Source organism: Erinaceus europaeus, chromosome 1, assembly GCF_950295315.1.
Source record: "Erinaceus europaeus chromosome 1, mEriEur2.1, whole genome shotgun sequence".
NCBI lineage: Eukaryota > Metazoa > Chordata > Mammalia > Eulipotyphla > Erinaceidae > Erinaceus > Erinaceus europaeus.
In genome coordinates, this window is record NC_080162.1 from 3738706 (window position 1) to 3758960 (window position 20255).

The following is a 20255-nucleotide window of genomic DNA, read 5'->3' on the forward strand; positions in this document are numbered from 1 at the left end:
CTTGTACTTTGTTCCTGATTAAAATTCAATAAATGCGTTTCTTTCAGTTTAAAAAAAAAAAAAAAATCAACAAACTGCATGCCAAGAAAGGATTTTGTGATATATCCTTCTTCATTCTCTGTGTTTAGAAAAAAACAAGTCATTAATTACAAAGGAACACACACACACACACACACACACACACACTCTAGAAGATCAGAATGAATGTGATTAGTGAAAGACATAGGGTTTGCTAGTGATGAAACTGGGATTGAATCCCCTATGGCTTGTCATTCTAGTCCTCCTAAAAAAAAATCTAAAGCTAGATAAGCAGTGAACTAAATTGGGACTTTGATACATCTCTGAGATGGAACAGTGGGAAAATGGATATGTGAGAGAAACATCAGTTTCTATGGGGCTTTCATTTTTATTTTTTTATATTTATTTCCTTTTGTTGCCCTTGTTTTGTTGTTGTAGTTATTATTATTGTTGTTGATGATGTTGTTGGATAGGACAGAGAAAAATGGAGAGAGGAGGGGGGAGACAGAGAAGGAGAGACAGACAGACACCTGCAGACCTGCTTCACCGCCTGTGAAGCGACTCCCCTGAAGGTGGGGAGCCGGGGGCTCGAACCGGGATCCTTATGCCGGTCCTTGCACTTTGCACCATGTGTGCTTAACCTGCTGTGCTATTGCCCAACTCCCTGGGGTTTTTATTTTTAACTACTTTTTAAAATAAGTGTTTATTTATTTTTGATAGGCAGAGATTGAGAGGGAAGAGGGAGCTAGAGAGAGAAAAAGAGAGAGAGATCTTATGTGCTTAAACCCTGTCATGTTCCCACCATGTTGAACTCGAGGGCTGTAGAGGAGGGAGGGAATAGCACTGAATGATCAAGGCCACAGAGGGGAAATGACAGTCCTAGGAAGGATTGACTATGTGAGAAGCAGAGTGTGATAGAAATGAAAAAAAAAAAAAAAAGGGACACACACCTGCAGCCGTCTCCCAGCATTCTGGAAGTTTACCCCTGCAGGTGAGGTTTGAACCCAGGTCCTTCACCCTTGTAAGATGTACATGCCACCAAGGTACCACTTGGTGCCAGCCTGTTAGGCATCCGTTTTACTTACAGATTTTCCCCTGTGTGTTTCAGATGTGTTCTCTGTCCTTTCAGCCTAAAAGCATTGTTTCCATTCTCTCATTCCCCATTGGTTGTTTAATCTATTAAAAGGGTGTGGGCTTATCTTTTAACATCCAGCAGAGTCATACATAGCTGCAGACTTTCAGGTGAGGTCTTTGTAAATGTATTAAAATATTTCTTAATGATGGACAGGAGGGGAAAGAGAACCAGAGTGTAAATCCCACCCAACGCTAGCTATCAAACTCCTGACCTCACGCCCAAGAGTCAAATGCCTTATCCGCTGTGCCACCTCCTGCACTGATTTAAATTATTGCTGATCATGCAGGAGGTTTAAATTACAAGTTGTTGTTTGAGGGGGCCAAGCGTTAGGCCTAAAGTCAGGCTACAGAGAGGTGCAGGGAAGTGAGACCCTAACACATGAAAGGAAAGTACAGGGAGCCAGTGGGGGAGAGGGAGAGACAGGAGACAGACAGACAGAGGGAGAGAGAGACTCCATGGGAATGCCGGCTCCCCTCCCACTTACTAGCTTCCCCTGGCTGGCCTCCACCTCTGCTGCCCCCCCCCCCCGGCCTTTATAGGTAACATCCATCAACATCAGGCGCAAACACCCTAATCCGTATCCAGTGCAAAGGGTTAAATTAAGATCACCGTCATCAGCCATCAGCATGGCTGGCAAATGCGAGCCGTGAGCCAAGCTCTTACAACTTCCATTCAGGGCATTAGCCTGACCTGACACAAGTCTAAAGGCCGGAGGGTGAAGAGTGATTTAATTCGACTTTGATGTCTAGACCAGCTCTTCCACGTCACAATCTATGTTTGTGAACTTCTAGTGTCCATGTGTCATAATTTCTTGATGTTCCCAAGGACTTCAAAACTCCAAGATGACTTTTTTAATTTCCCTCTCACTGAAAGAGAAAGACAGAGGTAGAGAGAGAGGAAAAGACCCAGACGCCAAAGCCTTCTCAGTGCAGAGGGGGCCAGGTTCTAGCTGGGTGGTGATATGGCAAATCAGTGTACTGTTCAGCTTGACTATTTTTCTGGCTATTTGTATTTTGGAGAAGCTTTTTGTATTGGATAGAGGCATAGACATTGAGGAAGGGGAGACAGAGAGGGAGAGTGACAGAGAAACACCTGCAGCCCTGCTTCGCCACTCGTGAATCTTCCCTCTGCAGGTGGGGACTGGGGGCTTGAACCTGGGTCCTTGAGCATTTCACTGCCCGTCCTCCTCTGTATTTGAACTTTTAAGATGGATAAACACTACTGCAGATTTTATTTCTCCCAGGACAACAAACTCTCCATTTGTAACCAGCTAGAATACGGAAAGAAATTTGCTGTATTTGGGAGACTCGAAGCCATGTTCTGTTATGACTAGCTTGGCGCTATCCTGCAGCATCCAGTGTCTAAGCTTCTTCAACTGTCGAAGGCTTGTAAGGTTGACCAGAACATTAATGGAATCCAGCCATGTGAGAGATTTAAAGCAGTGCTGCATAGAGGGCAGTGATTCAGTAAGATGCTAGCTCTGATCATTATTTGCTTATTCTGACTTCATTCACCAAATACGTGATGACTTTTAACTGAGCAAGGAAAGGGTTGATTCTTCCTATATTGCTGACTCCAAACTCAGTTCTCAGTCGACTCACTGATCTATATAGTAAGCTCTTGTCTTATGTATAGTTAACAAGTATCTATTTTTAGTCATTGGGCTGTCAGCAGAATTTTTTTGTGTCGGTTACTGTTACTGTACAGAAACCTTTCTTATTTGATGTTCTAGTATTTATTAAGTTTTTCTTTTGTTATCATTGGATTCTAGCCTCCCCCTGCAACAAAAAAAAAATATCAACAATGCTAAAGTATATCATCTATGTTTTATTCAATGCACTTTTTAGTTTCAGATCTTATATTGGATACTTGACTTGACTTTATGTATGGTCTTTCATAATCATCTAGGCTCTTCCTCATGCTTTGCATGTACCCTGAAGATTTCTAAATGCCATTTGTTGAGGAAAATTCTTCTCCATTATATGATCCTTAGTAAATGTATGATCCTTAGTAAATTAACTATCCCAACACACACACACACACACACACACACACACACACACACACACACACGAAATAGTTCTGACCCTAATTTTAGAGTCATTTCCTGATTCATGGCTGGCCCTCTGACATAAGCTATATACTTTCTGCCCATTTCTCATTCACGGTGTTGTTTTCCTTTTCCTTCTATACATTTCATACTCCTTTCCCTAATAACCTATCATATTAGAAACTTCGCACTCTTGTATACAGCCGTATACAGTCTCCCTTCTGCAACTCTGTGTTCTCTAGGTTGAATAAACTTTGGCCTTTGTACAATTTGGTAGGTAGATGTATCACCTTAATTGTGGTTTTTGAATGCGTTGGTCTGAGGAGGGCTCTCAGAATCTGCATTTGTAATGAGTTCTCAGAAGAGGCTGATTTTGCTAGTCTTCATTTCCTTCACAGCAAAGAATTAACCAGTGACTTTCTCTGGTTCCTTCCTCCTTTACTTTCCCATCCTTTTATGCCATGTAAATTCAGTATTCTATACAAATTCAGCACAAGCAGATGCTGATGTGTCAATGATGCCTTACCATGGCTGACACTGTGTGATCCAGTCATTATCTCAGAAAGCCTGGAGGGAATGTTTGAGTCTTTGCTTTGCTCCTTTCTAGACAATGAGTATGCACAGCTGTGTAGCATAAAGCTGAGAGCAGAGGCTGTGAAATCAAACAGGCTGGAGTTAAAAGCCTCTAATATTTAGCTTAGCAGTGTTGTTTAACCTCTTTGAGGTTTGGTTTTCTCTCTATGGAGTGGTCAAGGAAGGTCCACCTACAACTGATGTCTTACCAAAATACTGTCACAAACATAGTGTGAATGGCAGCCATATCCCACCCCCCCCCCGCTTCAGTTTTCATTCTGGTCCTCTAGAGATAATGTCAGATTTGTCCCTACAGGGTTGGGGGGGGTAAATACTGGTTATGCAAGTAGACTCTGAAGCCTGAGTCTCCAAAGGCCAGAGGTTCAATCTCCTGCACCACTATAAATCAGAGCTAAGAAATGCCCTGCTAGGGAGTCGGGTGGTAGCACAGCGGGTTAAGTGCATGTGGCGCAAAGCACAAGAACCAGTGGAAGGATCCAGGTTCGAGCCCCCGGCTCCCCACCTACAGGGGTGTTACTTCACAGGCTGTGAAGCAGGTCTGCAGGTGTCTGTCTTTCTCTCCCCTTCTCTGTCTTCCCCTCCCTTCTCCATTTCTCTCTGTCCTATCCAACAACAGCGACATCAGTAACAATAATAATAACTACAACAATAAAACAGCAAAGGCAACAAAAGGAAATAAATAAATGAATACAAAAAATTTTTAAAAAGAAATGCTCTGATAAAAATAAATAAATAAATATATTTTATAAATAAATGAAATTTAGAAGACTAAGAATAGTTATGGCTGGGTGGTGGCATGCCTAGTGACAATGTGTGACAATGGTGACAGTGTGCAAGGACCCAGGTTCAAGGCCCCAGTCCCCGACTGTAGGAGGAAAGCTTTTACAAGTGTTGAAGCAGGGCTTCAGGTGTTGCTCTCACTCTATTCTTATCCATCTCTCCCTTTTCTCTGGATTTCTGGCTATCTCTATCCAGTAAATAAAGAAAAAATATATTTTAAAAGATTTATTTATTTAATCCCTTGTGTTGCCCTTGTTGTTTTATTGTTATAGTTATTCTTGTTGTTGTCATTGATGTGATCGTTGTTGGATAGGATAGAGAGAAATGGAGAGGGGGGGAAGACAGAGAGGGGGAGAGAAAGACAGACACCTGCAGACCTGCTTCACCGCCTGTGAAGCGACTCTCCTGCAGGTGGGGAGCTGGGGGCTTGAACCGGGATCCTTATGCCACCTGCGCTTAACCCGCTGTGCTACCGCCGGACTCCTACTAACTTGTTCTTATCTGCAATCTCCTGGATTCTCATGGTGCCTCCAGGCAGGAACTGTTCCACACAGATGAAGCCTCAGCTCTAACATGGCGAGTGGGGTGTTCATTCAGAGGCTTGCTGACTGACTCTCGGGCCCCAGCACTGTATTGAGTACTCACAAAAGCAAGTGTACAGGGATGCAGAGGGAACCAGCAGTGTGGAAACCCTCGGGTCATTCAGACACCCCGTGGCCCTTCAAGCTGAGGTGCAGGCCGACGTTTTTGTGGAGCTAGTCGCATTACTGGACACATTTCTCAACTTTCTCACAAATTAGCTGTTCTGGGGAAGTCGGGGTGAGGAAGTGTACAGATCATTTGGAGAAACAATAAGTTTCATGGGACTGATGAAATCAATTACTATTAAGTCAGTGACTTAAAATAACCAAAATCTCTTTTCTCTCTTTTAAGTTCATTATTGATTTACAAAATGACAAGATAGCAGGGGTATAACTCCACCACCAGAGTTCATACATTCCTCTGGAATCCTCTGGAAACTACAGCAGTTCTCATAATGTTGTAGATATGGGTTAACTATCATTTCTACAACTCTGCCTGTATTTGAACATATTTGCCCCACCCCCACCTTTTTTTTTTTTTTGTCTGTGGTCATACCACCCTGAACACGCCTCATCTTGGAAGCTGTTTGTCCTTTTTTTTTTTTTCCCCTATGGTTCCCATCTTCTGTTTCTTTCCCAGTCACACCCACACCTATTCCTACATCCTAATGTCCCTCCCTTTTTCCTCTTCTCTCTCTGGGTCCTGATGGAGTTGGAGTTCAGAGCCCTCTGGTCACCTTCCCCCCATCATTTCTCCCTCACTGGGAGTATGGACCAAAAGTATTTATTGAGTGCAGAAGGTCTAGATTCTGTCATTGCTTCTCTGCTGGACACGGACATTGGCAGGTGGATCCACACCCCCAGCCTGTGTCTGTCTGTCCCTAGTGGGGCAGGGCTCTGGGGAGGGGAGGCTCCAGGACACATAGGTGAGGGCGTCTGCCCAGGGAAGTCAGGATGGAATCATAGTAGCATCAGCAACTTGGTGGCTGACAGGCAGGATAATATAAAGCAGGACAAGATATTTAATAAATAGGAACCAAGAAATAGGAATAGATCAGAAGAGACTAGCAGATATTAGGGTAGAAAGAAGCTGGGAAGTCTGTTTTTGGTATGTTCCTAGCAGCCCGTGTCTTTAGTAGTGTCTGCTTCAGCTCGATAACTAACGTGCAGGTAGAAAAAAAAAAACATTGTCTGGGAAGATGGTGTGAGAGTTGAGAATAGGACTAGTAAACTGCATTGGGGAGAGAGTAGCTTCCAACCTTCCAACTTCAATAATCTGGTGAGACTTTTCCTAACCTATGGGAATACCTAATTCTATTTCAAATGGCACACTCTAGCAGAGTTACAGACCCTAGATTTAGGTTAGAGCCTAGGAGACTTGGTACATGTTTACACATACCCATAAGTTAGGAGCAATTGTATTCCTCAAAGTAAAAGTGCTCAATAGTCCACTATGATTAGACTTACACCTAATAAGCTAGGCAAGCAAGTAGAAATGCCTAAAGAAGACACCACAGACTAATTAAATATTAGCTACTGAGGCCTAGACACCTTCCTCTTCCGCCCCCTACTTCACTTCCCTCAATCTATCAACTCAAGGAACTACACAAAGTAAGCAAGATATATCTCCTCTTTTGACAACATCATATTATTGTCATTATTAACAACTTGGAGAAAGCCTCGGCTCATCAGATAAAGGAGGGTCTACAAAAGATGGATATAAGGGCAAGAGACCGACTCACTTAAGGATGGCCATTTGGTCAATGTCAGGCCACCCCATCATCTGGGGCTCTACCTCAGGGAATCCTTGGATTCCCATGCAGATATGGGGCTAGACCTCTAACAGACCCCTCTCTCCGCCATCACTGGTCACTGCCATCAGAAATGTCAGCACAATCCCTCCTGTGGCCTCTCCAGGACCTGCCCTCACTGTAGAGTGTTGGACTGAGCTTCACTGACAGGAGACAGATGACCAGGGACTCATGGCTGAGCTGTACACAATATCTCTTTATTCATGCAGAATGCAGCACAATCTAAACCAAGCTAAGCTAAACTAAACTGAAAACTCACAAACCTGTCCTTATATATACTAGCCAAGTAGGGTGTAAACAGGATGTGACATAGAGAGGGTGGAGAGAAAAGTGGTGAAAATCAGGGTGTGACAAGGAGAGGGGGTGGAGCAGGCTAGAATTCTACCACTGAACCACCAATGCCCTGGAGGGAGGGTGGTGCTTAGTTAACAGTGGTTTATGTAAATAGAATACAGTGTTAAGCAGGGGGGATTAAACCAAATGAAACAGAAGGGGTTTTAAGAAGCAGAATTAGAAGCATACTAACAGCAGAGCAGCCATGGTGGGGACTCCCCACTTTCTGAAGGGAGGCTGGTCAGCCTGCTCTGCCCCTCGAGGAAGACGGGTCCTGACATGAGTGCAGCCTAGAATGTTCCAGCTGTGACCAGGGACTGTGAGCTCAGACTGACAGGGACTCAGAGGTCACACAGGCTCCTGTGCTGAATATGAACAGACACAGGCCCCTTCGTCAGTTGGATCTTATAAACAGTTAATGGTATTTATGTTCTTTCTACACCTGCCTTTTTTGTCTACTCTTCCCCTCTCTTTTCCCATTTTCATGTATTTTAAGGGATTTATAGCACATTGGCTTAACCCAAAGTATTAGTCTCCTGAGCTTCCATCAAATGTCATTGATATGTGAAATTGATAGTGGTTTCTACTTTCTTGTTTTCTTGGTATGAGTTTTGTAACATCTGCAGGAAACCAAAATTAAGTTTAAAATAAGAGGCAACTAGTGATTTTCATTTCCACAGGCTGTAGTTTTCTTACCTGTAACTTTAGGGGGACGTAAACTTTTATGCTGTAATTTCAACACTTTACTTACCTATCATTTTGGCAGATTGTTTCTTTGGAGTTACAGGGAGCATGCAGAATAAACCTCAAATTGGTATATTGCAGTAGAGAGAAACATTCATGTCAGTAATGTCAAAATGCAGGGTATTTACAAAAAGGCCTAAGTGCTTCCGTCAATTAAAGTCGTATACTTTAAAACAGCACAGTTATATTTAGATATGGGCTGGTTTTTGTAGCTGACATTAACATATTTTAAATAGAATTTTAATGGTTCTCCCACATTTACTACATGCTAAGGTACACACAGAGTTTGTAGTCTGACTAGAGGGTTTTTGTTACTATGGTCTATAATATAAATTGTATTACTACCACAGAGAACTTATACTTCTCTAAAGCATTTGTGCGACATTTAAGAAACAGTATGAAACCACTAAGTAGTTTTTATTGGTGACTTTTATACAATTTTAAAGAAAAGGTGATTATGATTTTTCAAAGATGACTTTAAAAATGTTTTTATAGTGTGTTGTATTTCTGTGTAAACATGTTTAATTCTCAAACATACCTCATCTAAGATTCCAGACTGCCGGAATGTTTTTGCCTTTTTTGTTATATAGGGAACTTAAGAATGTTTTGCTACTGTGGATTCATTGAGGGCTTTTTGGAAAGGTTAACCTGTCAGAAACTCTTGCTGCTCTTCCTTTTCTTTTTTTTTTTTTCATTTGTGATTAATAGTTGACGATAAGAATGTAAGATTACGGGGTATAGTTCTAACACCACACCCATCACCTAACCCTCCCACCTCCTAAGATAACGACCAGAGTTCTCACAAGCAGTTTCTCAGAAACAGTTTCCTTGCTCTGTTTGTTTTTTTTTTCAAGTTCCTATGTATCAGATCTCCGAATTCCACATAGGAGTTTGAAACCATCTGGTAGTTGTCTTTTGTCTCTTTTTTGCAATCACCTCCAGTTCTATCCATTTTGTCCCAAAGGATACAATATAATCTTTTTGACTGCAGAGTAATATTCCGAGGAGTATATTTCCCATAACATGTTAGCCAGTCTACCTGTGGATGGACACTTAGGCTGCATTCACTCTTTGGCTGTTGTGAAAATGCAGCTATGAACACAGGGCTGTATATGTCTATTCTAATTCCTTTGGCTAAAGGCCTAAGATTGATTTTGCTGCATCATAAGACCCTCTCATTTTTATTTAAGGACTTTCCATACAGTTTTCCAAAGGAGCTGCACCAATCTGCTTTCCCTCGAGCTGTGGAGCACAGCCCCTTTTCTCCACAACCTCTCCAGTACCTTTCCTGGTTTGTTGATATAGAAAATTCTCTCAGGTGTGAGATGGTTTCTCAGTGTAGATTTTTAAATTACATATCCACTGATCCGTGAAGTGGAGCATTTCATCTTGTGTCTGTGAGACATATGAGACATGTATATCTCTCTTTTTTAAATTTATTTATTCCCTTTTGTTGCCCTTGTTGTTTTATTGATGTTGTTGTTGTTGGATAGGACAGAGAGAAATGGAGAGAGGAGAGGAAGACAGAGAGGGGGAGAGAAAAATATACACCTGCAGACCTGCTTCACTGCCTGGGAAGCGACTCCCCTGCAGGTGGGGAGCCAAGGGCTCGAACTGGGATCCTTATGCTGGTCCTTGCGCTTTGTGCCACGTGCGCTTAACCCGCTGCACTACCGCCTGACTCGCCTATGTGTATCTCTTTTATAGAGAACTGTCAGGCTGGGGAGATAGCATAAAGATAGTTTATGCAAAAGACTCTGGTGACTGAGTCTCCAAGACCCCAGGTTGAGTCCCCAACATCACCATAAACCAGAAATGAATAGTGATCTGGTGTACGTGTGGCTTTTTCTCTGTATCTCTCTCATCAAAATAAATAAAATATTAAAAAGACCCTGTCTACTTAGTTCTTAGGTTTACTTTTATTGGGTTATTTTTACTTCTTTTAGAAAGCTGTACCACTTTTTAAAAACCTTTTTTAAAATTTTATTTATTTTCCCTTTTGTTGTCCTTGTTTTTATTGTTGGTGTAGTTATTATTGTTGTTGTTATTGATTTTGTGGTTGTTGGATAGGACAGAGAGAAATGGAGAGAGGAGGGGAAAACAGAGAGGGGGAGAGAAAGACAGACACCTGCAGACCTGCTTCACCGCCTGTGAAGTGACTTCCCTGCAGGTGGGGAGCTGGGGGCTTGAACTGGGATCCTTATGCCGGTCCTTGTGCTTTGCACCACGTGCTTAACCCGTTGTGCTACCGCCCGACTCCCATTGTACCAGTTTTGTTTAAATGCTTGATATCCATTGCTTATCAAGCATGTGATGTGCAGATATCTTTTCCTATTCACAGAGTTGCCTGGTTATCTGTGTATAGTTTGCTTTCAATATGTAAGGGCTCTTTAGTTTAGCAGTTGGGATCTGTAAAAGGTGTTTGCATCAGGTAGAGCAGTCAGTCCCTAACTCCAGTTTTGTGAGATTTTTCTATGTCCATCTTTTGTACTACATTGGAAAAGAGAGGGGGAGCTTAGGCGGTAGATGGGGAGTTCCAGACAGTGAAGAAAACTAAGTCTTCCACCAAGTTTTAGACTTTAGCAGTGTATTAGTAATAATCTATATGTTATTAATACTGGTATTACCATATATATTAATAACAGTTAAGGTTATCTTGTATTAGTAATGATCTATATTTACTATTTGGATGGAAATATCAATATATCTTTTGTAAAACTTTGACACCAGAATTATTGCTACGACTCAGTGGCTATAGAAAGAATCAACCATCTTTGGCTGCCATTTTTTCCTGTCTTGATTTTTTAAAATATTTTATTTATGAGAGGGATGCAGAAAGAGAAAGGCACAGAGAGAAACACCAGAGCACTGTACAGCTCTGGCTTAGTGTGGTGTGGGGGATGGAACCCTGGACTTAGGAGCCTTAGGCATGACAGTCTCTTTGCATATACTTTCATGTTTTAAAAAATTTTTTTTCAGTGTTGATGAGAGAGATACAGGGAGGGAGATACACACACACACACACACACACACACACACACACACACACACACACACACACACACACACACACACACGAGAATGGCCAAGCACTAGTGGTGCTGAGCATTGAACCTGGAATCTTAGAGCCTCAGACATGAAAGTCTTTGCATAACCATTATGCTATCTCCCTAGTCCTATTTTTTTTTCTTTTTGTTTGATATAACAGAGGCAAATTGAGAGGAAAGGGGGATGTTGTTTTCGCCGAGCTGGCTTCATGGGCGGGTAACAGACGACCAGGGACTCATGGCTAGGTTGTACACAGTATCTCTTTATTCATGCAGGACGCAGCAAAATCTATACCAAGCTAAGCTAAACTAAACTAAAGTACCCTAAAACTCACAATGCTGTCTTTATATATACTTGCCAAGTAGGGTGGAAACAGGATGCGACACAGAGAGGGTGGAGAGAAAAGTGACTGGTGAAAATCAGAGTGTGACAAGGAGAGGGGGCGGGGCAAAAACATATCGTGAACCAGTGGGGATTGAACCAATGCCCTGCAGTGGTTATGTAAATAGAATAGAATACAGTGGTTATGTAAATAGAATACAGTGGTTATGTAAATAGAATACAGTGGTTATATAAATAGAATACAGTGTTAAGCAGGGGGTATTAAACCAATGAAACAGAAGGGGTCTCATGCATACCAACAGGGTCAAATATAAAGGGAGAGAGAAAGAGAGACCCCTGCAATAGTATGCCAACTCTCCTCAAGCTTCTCCCCTGGAGATGGGGCTTGGGGGCTTGGACCCTTGAGCATGGTAGCACATATGCTCAACCAAGTGAACCACTGCCAAGCCCCTCTAAAGTATCTTAATTAGATTTATGGAGGACAAGGTGCTGTAATGATTGATAATTATGTCAGAAATCAACATCAAGATCTCGACACTCTGTTGAACAAAAGCACCTGTCTCCAATTCTAGTATACACAATCCTGTCAGATATTTTCTAGGGCTTTCTAATTATGAAATTAAATTTACAGGTGACGTATCTCATCTGTATACATAATTATGTGTATGTACACACAGCATCCCAATGATAACATAAAGAAAAAACTAAGGGAATTAGCATATGATTAGGTATTGTATGGTTTGATAAGCAAAGCTTGGATTCTCCAAGTTGGAGATGACCACAGAAACAAACTTCTCAGTAAATTGAGACTGTGAAATGCTATTACCACTTTCTAGAATCACTTTATGTAACATCTGAAAGCAAATACTAGTACTGGCCTATTCTCTTGGTTATCCTAATGTTGCCAGTTGTTGTCTATGTCCAGTGACCCAGTGTTCCAAAATGATTCTCAAATCTCAGTGAAGCTTCTAACCAAACAAAATATTGCTCCTTGTAATAATCATGGTAGTTGCATTCCTTGGAAACTTAATTTATCATTATGTAAAAAAATATTCTGTTTATATAGAAAACAAATTTACCTCCTGGGCTTCAGTAATCACAGGTGAAGTTTTTTACACACATAGTCAGTGGGAGATTTGAAGTTGTTTGGATTGTAGAAACTTTTAATCCTTTTTTTGTTGAAATATCTAATAATGACGGGGAGACAGACAGAGGGGCGGAGAGAGAGAGAGAGAGAGAGAGAGAGAGAGAGAGAGAGAGAGAGAGAACCAGAGCATCACTAGCATATGCAGAGCTGGGGGAATAAACTTGGGATCTCATTCTTGCAAGTCTGCTCTAACCACTGTAGAATTCTGGCCACTTTTTCTGCAGTTAATTTTATTAGTAATTGAGCAGGATTGCACTGTTTGGGACTCTACTATGGACTGTAGCACAGCCAGGTAACCAAGTGCCCACAATTTCCAAAATTCCTACAAGGGGCAGAACCAACTCCACTGATAATCCTTGAAAGTTTTTCTCACTTTGGAACTATGAACATGCAGGGTTCAACAATTGTTTATCTTGTGTGATGGCTGTGGCATTATGGGACAGAGCTATGATTGCCTCATGTCCCGCGGGGGGAGGTGTTTATTGTCATCTTGACTTTTACTATTCCACCATCAATTGGGTCAATGAAAATGATTTCCAAAGATTGCTGACAACCTCCTTAGAGGGGAGAGTGTTTTTCCTCTACAATCACTTTACTGAACCATAACAAAAAAGACAATTAATGGGGACTGGATGGAAAAGGTGTCTTTTGGAGAGAGACTTGCAACCTATTTCAAATCATGTGAATTCACAGGTGAATTCAGCATCATGAAATGACTCAGGGGTCATTTTGAAGACCATAGAAACTCTCTCTGAGTCATCTAGTGGGGGTAGGGTGGGGTGGAGGGTTGTACATAAACACATGGCATAGTATTTTGAAATAATTGTATATTTTCTTTCCTATTTACACAGCAAAGGATTTGTGTTCACTTGGGAAAATGTGTAGAATCACTAAGAAAAGAGTATTCTTTTGACTTTAATCTGAAATGAAAGGAGTGCCTTTCTTTTTTTCTTTTTTTGTCTTTTTTTATTTATAAAATGGAAACCTTGACAAGACCATAGGATAAGAGGGGTACATTTTCACACACTGCCCACCCCCAGAGCTCCATATCCCATCCTCTCCCCTGATAACTTTCCTATTCTTTATCCCTCTGGGAGCATGGACCCAGGATCATTGTGGGGTGTAGAAGGTGGAAGGTCTGGCTTCTGTAACTGCTTCACGGAGTACCTTTCTAATAGAGTTTCCTACTGACTCTGGGCTGTGATAGAGTAGTCATCACCCTGTAATCTAACTACCAGAAAGCATCCCATCTCCATCCATCAAGGCCATCCGTTCCAAACATCCACAGATGCACAAGTAGTGAGTAACTGAGAGCGTACAGCTGATGGTCATGAGTGAAGCACACATCCATGTAAAGGTAAAAGCATTCATTCATTCATTCATCCATTTATCCATCCATCCATCCATCCATCATCCATCCATCCATCCATCCATCCATCCATCCATTCATCCATCCATCCATCCATCCAGCCAGCCAGCCAGCCAGCCAGCCAACCAGCAAACCAGTCAGTAGTTATTTATGGTTACCTACTCTGTTAATCATCGTTCTAGGTAAAAGCATTCATTCATTCATTCATCCATTTATTCATCCATCCATCCAGCCAGCCAGCCAGCCAGCCAGCCAACCAGCCAACCAGTCAGTAGTTATTTATGGCTACCTACTCTGTTAATCATCGTTCTAGACTCTGTGTATACAGTGGTCTCAGCCATGCATAACTTTGGGTTTAGTGAAAAAGACAATACATTATAAAGGAAGGGAAGAGAGCTTGACAGTAGCATACCCGGTTAAGTGCACATAGTACAAAATGTAATGATCCAGGTTTGAGCCCCCATACCCCATCTACCGGGGGTGGGGGGAAGCTTCTCTTTCTTTTTCCCTATCTCCCCCTCTTTTCTCGATTTCTCTCTGTTCTGTCCAATAAAATGGAGAAAAAATGGCAGTCAGGAGCCATGAATTCATAGTGCAGGCACTGAGCCCCAGTAAAAAAGTGGAGGGCAAAAAAGTGGAAGTAAAAAAAAATAAAAATTAAGATTGTGATGAGTGATAAAAAGGTCTCGTTACATGAATTTGCTATGGCCAGAAACAGTAGGTAACAGTAGGAGTCCATGGAATGGTTGAAGAAGATGAACTCTTCCAGCCTCTCAACCAGAACTTCAAGGATAAAGAGTAAATTATCCTAAGAAAAGGGGAGTGTTTTGAGTAGGAGTGGAAGGAGAAGGAGGAGGTTTTGCAAACAAATTTGCACAAGGAAAGACACTGGTGTCTGAGCTGCAGAGAGAAGGGAGAAATAGCTGGAATCAACGGAGTGACATACAGGCAAGCGGTGTGTGTCCAGATGTAAAGAGAGTTCAGCTCACAAGGGCGGCCGCACAATGCCCTTAGGAGCCTGACCTTGGGGGTGAGTTAGGGGCAAAGGACATCACTTCATTTTTTTCTGTGTTGTGTTGTCCACAAAACTGCACTTATCTTATTAAAAGAGACTTCATGGAGTCATTCAAAAGATAATATGAGTTTATTGGGACCAGGTGGTGGTGTACCGAATAGAGCACACATGACACAGTGCTCAAGAATTGGGGTTTGAGCGCCTGCAAGAGGAAAACTTCACAAGTGGTGAAGCTGCCTTGCATGTGTCTCTCTGTCTGCCTCCTTCTCAATCTTCCCCTACCCTTTAGCTTTCTGGCAGTCTCTATCCAATAAGTAAATAAAAGTAGTTTTTAAAAGATGAGTTTATTATGGAGTGAGTTCATGCTTATGCTTGTGATAATAGTGTCAGATACTGCTCCCATCACTGACCTTTTAGGCTGTTAAAGAATACGGATTTTTAAAAATTTTTAAAAAATATTTATGTATGTATTTACTTATTTATTCCCTTTTGTTGCCCTTGTTTTGTTGTTGTAGTTATTACTGTTGTTATTGATGCCATCATTGTTGGATAGGACAGAGAGAAATGGAGAGAGGAGGGGAAGACAGAGAGGGGGAGAGAAAGATAGACACCTGCAGACCTGCTTCACCGCCTGTGAAGTGACTCCCCTGCAGGTGGGGAGCCGGGGGCTTGAAAGGAATACTTATTTTTATCTGAACACAGAAAGGTTATCAAAGGGATTTTTACCTTGAGTACTTTTCAAAGACTGTAAATTAAGAACTGACCTTCTCAACCTAAATAGGAAATTGATGTAACTACATATTTAATGTTTTGAATTGAACATCCAAAACAGAATAGGTCTTTACAAAAGGGCAGCCCTTTCTTTCATTCCACTTTTCCCCAGGCATGATTGAGTCCTTTATCAATAATGGAAATGAAGGCTCAACAACTGAGATGCATCTTTTTTTTTCAGCTGTCTGAGTCAGTGGCTAAAAAAAGCTTTCAGGTTGAAAAAAAATCATCTTAAGGATATGTGAGAGGAGATACTTGAATAATAAGAAGATCTAATTTTTAGCAATAAAGTGTTTAGGGCCTATTAAAAATAGGCCTACTAACTATCTACAAAATGGAGATCCCCCCAACTCTTCATCTGCACTATTCCTGTTGGGTAGTCTGCCAGCTCCCCCTGGCTTCTGCTTAACCAAGCACCGGTATGCCTGTATAGGGATTGGTTTGATCCCATGTCACTTTTACATTTACATAAAGCACCACCCTCCCTCCAGGGCATTGGTGGTTCAGTGGTAGAATTCTCGCCTGCTCCGCCCCCTCTCCTTGTCACACCCTGATTTTCACCAGTCACTTTTCTCTCCACCCTCTCTATGTCACATCCTGTTCACACCCTACTTGGGAAGTATATATAAAGACAACATTGTTCGTTTTAGTTTTTAGTTTAGTTTAGCTCGGCTTAGATTGTGCTGCATTCTGCATGAATAAAGAGATACTGCCTACAGCTCAACCATGAGTCCTGGGTCATCTGTCTCCTGTCAATGAAGCTCAGCCCGACATATTCCCACCTTTACGTTCATGATTAGTCAATAATTTGTTTGGCTTTATATGTTAACTCTATTTTCAGTCACCAGGTTCCAGATGCTAGCATGATGCCAACCAGATTTCCCTGGACAGGCAACCCATCAATGTGCCCTGGAGCTCTGGTTCCCAAGAGCCCTGCCCCACTAGGGAAAGAGAGAGACAGGCTGGGAGTATGGATTGACCTGTCTACACCCATGTTCAGCGGGGAAGCAATGACAGAAGCCAGACCTTCCACCTTCTGCATCCCATAATGACCTTGGGTCCATACTCCCAGAGGGATAAAGAATAGGAAAGCTATTAGGGGAGGGGATGGGATACAGAGATCTGGTGGTGGGAATTATATGGAGTTGTACCCCTCTTATCCTATGGTTTTGTTAATGTTTCCTTTTTATAAATAATTTAAAAAGAAGAAGCCTTAGGCATTCTGAAAGAATGTGTAAGAACCAGATAACTTAATTTCTTTTGATTTTGGACATGGCTAGTGAGTATTAAGTGATTTTCTTGGGGCTGAGCTCTTGTTGCCTGCTCTTGGGGCTGATTTCTTGTTTTGTTGTATTGTCTGCTCTTCTTGTTGCTTCTGGTATGAATTTTAACTACTTGATATTGCTCTATGATGGTATAACAGGGCTTTAGATTATTAATTATGGTGTAGAAGAAGGCATTACCTTCTGGGAGCCTCTGGTGAGTGCAGACATTTAGATAGATAGATAGAGAGATAGATAGATAGATAGATAGATAGATAGATAGATAGATAATTAGTGATTTAATGATGGTTAACAAGATTGTAGGATGAGGGGCAAAATTCCATATAATTCTCACCACAGGGTTCTGTGTCCCATCCCCTCCATTGGAAGCTTCCCTATTCTTTATCCCTCTGGGAGTCTGGACCAAAGATCTTTATAAAGTGCAGAAGGTGGAAGGTCTGGCTTCTGTAATTGCTTCTCTGCTGAGCATGGGCATTGGCCTGTGGATCCACACCCCCAGCCTGTTTCTGTCTTTCCCTAATGGGACAGGTTCTGGCGAGGTGAGGTTCTAGGACACATTGGTAAGGTCATCTGCCCAGGAAAGTCAGGTTGGTATCATGGTAGCATCTGTAACCTGGTGGCTGGAAGGCAGTAAGATATAAATCAGGAAAAATAATTTAATCAACATAAACCTAATGGTAGGAATAGAGCAGATGGGACTAAGGGTTTTCATCAGGGAAGCAGCTAGAAAGTCTATTCTAGGTATATTGTAAGGGACCTATGACTAGTCATTTTTGCCTGAGCCCAACAGCTAACATGGAGGTGGGCTAAAAGTATTGTCTGGGAATATGGTGTCAGAGACATTCTCTTCTTTAATGTCCAAAACACCCCAAAGGGCGCTGTCGTGTTCTTATCATATTAGTCAGTGTAAGAGAGTGCTATCTTCCTTTTTATGAACCAGAGGTATCTGTGGTAGCTTGTAGTGAGGATAGTCACCCTGAAAAGAGAGGGATAGTTATAAAATCCTAACTGTAGGTATTAGAGCTTCTTTTTTGGGGTGGTGGTGGAATTTCTCAGCAACATTTTTTTTTCCTCCTTGGACTTCAAGCCTTAGTGGACCCCTCCCTATTCTAAATGAAGCACATAATGCCAGTCAGATTTCAATCTCCCTCTCTGCACATGTTTTCACATGTAGCACAGACCCCAGAGACCTGAGTTTCCCTGAGCAAGCTGGCTAGGACCTCACACTTAGTTGTTTAATTCTGTCATTTGGGCTTATTCTGGATGTATTTTATCACTTAGATGTGACTTTGGGCTAAAAATAAACAAAGTATAGTGACTGGGGTGAAATATTTGCCTCCTGTTCTTCCTGTTTTTTCAAGTTTTACAGGATAAAACTGGTGTTTATACTTCCTACAGCAGATGAGCCTCTGATTATTATAAGATAGGACACTGAATACTTTCCAACCACATATTATATTGAACAATTATACTATATATTATATTGAACAATTATTATTAATGAATCAAGCAAAAAGTAAAAAAAAAAAAACTTACCTATATTGCTCTACAGCAATTTTCTGGGTAGACAAAATTTCTTTTTCTAAGCAAGAAAGCAATTTCATTACAACTTTTGTTAAAAAATGTTACTCAGTATCATGTCTTTACTTAATTCCGAGGATGTTCAGATTGCTGTTAAACTGTGCTCACAGACTTGCAAGAACTCAAAATTGCAATTACTAAGCACTTTCTTTATCTTCATCAAATATTCACTCAATACCTGCTGTGTTCCAGATACTGTGCTGTGTTCTAAGACTCATATATCAAGCATCTATTTTGTTGCTAAGCACTTCATTTGCACATTAGAAAAAGGAGGTGTCAAAAAGAAGAGAAATACCTAATGATCTCACTGATAGGTGGAATTTTAGATCGCCTCTTTAAGATTAGCCATTATTTTCTCAATAAGGACAGTGAATCACAAAGCCGTCAATCTGGAGTGCCTGATTCCCAGTTCAGTGTTTTCCATTAAGCACTGAGTACAGGATGATGACTTTATCTATAAATATATAAATATTTTTTTATTTTTTTTGCAAAAGTTCAGGGCAGTAGAGTGCACATCTTCCATACATACAAATCCAGGTTCCAGCCCCCTGTTCCCACCTGCAAGGGGGTAGCTTCACAAATGGTGAGGCAGTGCTGTCCTATGGAAACTCATGAGCTTCCAAGTGTCTGCAAAATGTCTATATGAAGGGGGCTCCCAGGGGAGTCGGGCAGTAGTGCAGCGGGTTAAGCGTAGGTGGCTCAAAGCACAAGGACCGGCGTAAGGATCCTGGTTCAAGCTCCAGCTCCCCACCTGCAGGGGAGTCACTTCACAGGTGGTGAAGCAGGTCTGCAGGTGTCTGTCTTTCTTTCCCCTTCTCTGTCATTTGTCTCTGTCCTATCCAACAACAACATCAATAATCACAACAATAAAACAACAAGGGCATCAAAAGGGAATAAATAAATAAAGGTTTGTCAGGGTTACCAAGAAGAATATGGAAAAGTTCTTGGTTGAATCCTGAGTGAGAGACTGACCTTACATAGTGCTTGATTTGCTGTGCACACACCCAGCCTCCAGCTTGACCCCTACAGCTGTGGAGGAAGATTCAGTGCCCTGGTGCCTTTTCATCTCTCTCTCTCTCTCTCCCTCCCTCCATGCCTCCCCTCTCCCCCCTCCCTCTCTCTCTCCCTCCCTCCATGCCTCCCCTCTCCCCCCTCCTCCCTCTCTCTCTCCCTCCCTCCATGCCCCCCCTCTCTCCCTCCATGCCTCTCTCTCTCCCTCTCTCTCTCTCCCTCTCTCTCTCCCTCCCTCCATTCCCCCCCTCTCCCCCCTCCCTCTCTCTCTCTCTCTCTCTCCCTCCCTGCATGCCCCCTCTCCCTCTCTCTCTCCCTCCCTCCATGCCCCCCTCTCTCCCTCCATGCCTCTCTCTCTCTCCCTCTCTCTCTCTCCCTCTCTCTCTCCCTCCCTCCATGCCTCTCTCTCTCTCTCTCTCCCTCTCTCTCTCTCCCTTCCTTCCTCTCTCTCTCTCAAAAAAAGAGACTTTTTTTTTTATCTTAAAAAGTCAACCTGGAGCAGTGTAATCCTGGCGATGACCAAAAATTGATAGAGAACAAAATTAGTAAAGTCTCAATGCAGTAATGTTGACTCATTCATTTTTAGTAGTTTTCATAACTCACTTACTAGACCTCAGGTGACTAAACTTTAATTGGAATTGT

General features: G+C 42.0%; 1 protein-coding gene across 1 annotated transcript in view; it reads left to right on the top strand.

Moving 5' to 3' along the window:
* The window catches only part of PRKG1 (protein kinase cGMP-dependent 1), a 1377090-nt gene that overhangs the window by 20710 nt on the left and 1336125 nt on the right, over nt 1–20255 (top strand). The window lies entirely within an intron of this gene.